At 42.0% G+C, this 3,994-nt stretch overlaps 1 non-coding gene across 1 annotated transcript; it reads right to left on the bottom strand.

Annotated features, from left to right (window-relative positions):
* Positions 1 to 255: 255 nt before the first annotated feature.
* On the bottom strand, positions 256 to 359 carry LOC135274064 (U6 spliceosomal RNA). Its single transcript, XR_010341877.1, has one exon. It is a non-coding gene; the product is annotated as a U6 spliceosomal RNA (small nuclear RNA).
* Positions 360 to 3,994: the final 3,635 nt, after the last annotated feature.

The raw sequence follows: 3,994 nt of genomic DNA, 5'->3' as shown, positions 1-3,994 counted from the left end.
TCTCCTCTTCCGCCTTGAATGCTCAGCCAGTGGATGGTATTTATAGAACTTTCAGAAGACACCGACTCCCAACCCCAAGACAAAACACTAACAAAGAGGAACCTTCCCAGTACCTCCTGTATCATATGTTCTGGTCTCCTAATGTTCTATCCTAAAAGGGAGTTAATTAGAGGAAATCTCCTGGGCTTTTCTTTGAGATAGACACAGCTATCACTATTTTCTTTTGGATGTTTTTCTTTGTTTATTATTTATTTATAATATATGAAATATTTCACAAATTTGTGTGTCATTCTTGCACGGGGCCATGTTAATTTTCTTTGTAGAGCTTCTATTTTAGTATATGTCCTGCTGAAGCAAGCAGAGCCATTACTATTTTCATTGGTCTGTTCATCTAAGTCAGAAGTAGTCATGGACACTTTTCCTACCATTTCTTATACTTTTTGTTCCAGGCCTGATCCAAACTGAGGGAAGTATTAGGATAAATCTTTGGGGAAGGATTGTGGAATGTTTAAGGGTCTTGGATATGAAATCCCAGAGCTGTCCATGTCCTCAAAGTTGGAGCAAAACTAGTGCTCTCATATTACAGAAAGGATGCTGAGGCACAGAAACACTAAGTAACTTGCTGTAGATGCACAGCTAGTTGGTGAATGCTAGACTGAAGCGTTTTGATTCCATCCAATAGAAGCGGACGATCACTGAGCCCAGAACAGATTTCCTAGGGCGAGTCTCACTTGGTCTCACTCAGGATGCAACCAAAACAGATTAAAAGGCTCTTTGCTGTTTCAATCACCTCAAAGAATGCAAGTGAAAGTGGGCCGGGAGGCTTATCAAGCCCTTTTCTTTCTCTAGTCATTTAATTATCCCCTGAAACCTAGCTGATTCTATTGAGAGGCTCCAGGAAGTCTTGAAGAAAACTTTACTGAGGATGACACTTGAAGATGAGTTGACGGAATAGGCTGAACTTGAAGGAGCAAGCTGGTGGATGCAAGGATGTCAGGGCTGGTGAAATCACCGCTGGTTCAACCTTTTCCCATGTTGATCCAATTTGTCATTATAAAACATGAGAAGTACAACTTGAGGATAAGTGGTCAAGATGTAAAAAGAATATGACGACAAATAAAGAAAAAACATGAGAGAATCTGCTTTTTGAAAAGAGATTCTGGGCACATTTAGCTCTCTAACAAGACAACAAAAAACAACAGTGTATTTTCAAATCATTCTTATTCAACAAAATTGAGAACAAAACTCCCCTGGAGGAGAGTTTTCTACCATTTGTTTTTCAGGAGCATCCCTCCCATAAAAGTTCACCTGTGGTGTAAATTCTGATATTTGTGTATTTGGCTTTATCATAGCCTCAAACTGGACATTATCTAAGCATCCCTGAGCTTCTCCAGTGTCACTCCATGAGCCTTTTCTCACTGCCCTCAGGATTTATGCATTTCCATGGGTGAAATGACATGTGACCAGAATTATGACCATGTTTATAGCTGGAGAAAGTGAGAAGCAGAGAAGTAGCACCTAAAGTACACTTACTGCTGTCTCCTAGAGATTGAAATAGGTGCTTGGATGCCACTCGGATCCATAGCTCAGCTCCAAGGGCAATTTTATCTTTCTGTATAAAATATGAAGTTCAAGACATTCTACTTCACCTTTTCATTCTTCTTCTCCTTCCCCCACCCCCACTCCCCGCTTCTCCTTCTCCTCCTGCTCCTCCTCCTCCTCCTCCTCCTTTTTTGAGAGAGTCTTGCTCTATCACCAGGCTGGAGTGCAGTGGTACGATCTCGGCTCACTGCAACCTCTGCCTTCTGGATTCAAGTGATTCTCCTGCCTCAGCCTCCCAAGTAGTTGGGACTACAGGCATGCACCACCATGCCCAGCTAAGTTTTGTATTTTTAGTAGAGACTGGGTTTCGCCATGTTGGCCAAGATGGTCTTGATCTCTTATCCTTGTGATTCACCTGCCTTGGCCTCCCAAAGTGCTGGGATTATAGGCGTCATCTTCATATATTTTAACTATATAAGTAATAGACACATTATTGCTGAAAATTAAAATTAAAATTAACATAACAGAGAATGTTGCTTAGTTGAGATCTCACTGCCGATTTGATTTTGATACTTGATTATTTTTCACTCAGTGACAGTATCTTGGAGATCGTCTTCTATCAACACAAACAAATCTATCTTGTTATTTTAAACAACTGCATGAATTTCCATGTATGGACATACCATTTCTTAATTAACCACTTTCTTATTTGTGGACATGTAGGGTGTTTTTTAAAATGGGCATTTTTATTTTCTACAAAAGCATTTTATAGCTCATAAAATTTTATTGTTATTAACACTCCTTGTCCTTAGAACACCCACCTTGATGCTAAAAGGAAGTACTCCAAGGACTGTAGCCAGATTCTGACGTGGAGGTTTCCTTGTTCCACTGTGAAACTTACAAGTGCTCATTTTGCCATCCCTTTTAATAGCCTTCCCAGTCACAGCTGTTACTCACCTTCCTTGGCCCAGAGAAGTGGCTGACTTAGCCTGACCGGCAAGCCATGGCTCAGTTACACGTTCGAAAATGCCAAAGGGAGGACATAAAAGTGAAGCAAATAAGATTCATTATTGTTTTCCCTTCCCTGCCAGGAATGGAATCACCTGTATTTGAAAACCAGGAAAGTACTGGAGACATTTTCAACAGGATTGTGGCACCTGCCTTCATCTCTCAAAAGGCAGAGTTAAGACTAAAGTTCTTCTGCCCAGGGCTCTGGATAGAAAGCACACACAAACTGCCCTAACACAGTTGGGCTGCCACAGTAGGTTACTTTTCACGGATATCGGCGGCCTCCTGACATTAGAGGTAGGTAAATGCCGTAGGTCTCACCTCTATACCTTACAGCAGGTGCCTTGTTAGAGTAAATAATGTCTCAGTGCAAATTCTGCCACACATATGAACTCATGTCAGCCAATAGGCACAAAGGGCCAGAGGGACTATTCAGTAAACTCATGAAGCCCAGCCTTCTGTCCATTTAGGCCTTTGGACAGCGTCCAGCATAAGAGATTCACTTGGCTAGGTAGGCACTGTGGCTCATGCCTGTAACCTCAGCACTTTGGGAAGCCAAGGCAGGAGGATCACTTGACCCTAGGAGTTCAAGACCAGCCTGGGCAACATAGCGAGACCCTGTCTCTATGTTTTTTTGTTAAAAAACAGAAAGAAAGAAAAACGTTCATTTGAAGCAAATGAAACCACAACCACATTCTTGCAGCAGATTTCAGCTAATTTTCTAGTCTACTCAAGATGATTAGACTCCTCCACATATGGCCTAACACAAGATATGGTAGAGTCCTAGCACTCACGATAGGCCTAGGACTCCAAGAGCATAGAAAAGTGAGTGACGCATAGTGAGGCTAAATAAATATTTAGCTGAGACCCAGCAGGACTCATATTCTTTTCTAGCCAAAGCACATATTTCAAATTCTCCTTTCAATGAGAAATAATTAGTAACATTTCTAATGCTAATTAACCATTAATCCTTCAATACTACTCAAAGGTAAAGATAGGTAAAGTGCTTAGGATTACCTCCTTTGGAGTGGGAGCAGCTCATTAACGTCTTTCAAATGCTAACTAACCCCAACAGCTGTAATCACATAGTTAGGGCTTCTCAGGTGTGAACTTACATTTCTTAGAGCAGTGGTTCTCTAAACTGGATGCATCTGAGAATCCTCTGGGAAGCAATTAGAAAATGCTGATGCCGGCTGGGCGTGGTGGCTGACACCTGAATTCCCAGCACTTTGGGAGGCTGAGGCAGGCAGATCACGAGGTCAGGAGATTGAGACCATCCTGGCCAACAAAGTGAAACCCCATCTCTACTTAATAAATAAATAAATAAATAAGCTGGGTGTGGTGGTACGCACCCGTAGTCCCAGCTACTTGGGAGGCTGAGGCAGGAGAACCACTTGAACACAGGAGATGGAGATTATAGTGAGCTGAGATCGGCCACTGCACT

The sequence above is a fragment of the Aotus nancymaae genome, unplaced genomic scaffold, assembly GCF_030222135.1.
Source record: "Aotus nancymaae isolate 86718 unplaced genomic scaffold, 86718_ANA_hifiasm-v0.15.2.pri h1tg000010l, whole genome shotgun sequence".
Classification (NCBI taxonomy): domain Eukaryota; kingdom Metazoa; phylum Chordata; class Mammalia; order Primates; family Aotidae; genus Aotus; species Aotus nancymaae.
Note: the sequence above shows the minus strand (reverse complement) of the source record. Positions and strands in the feature narration are given on the sequence as shown.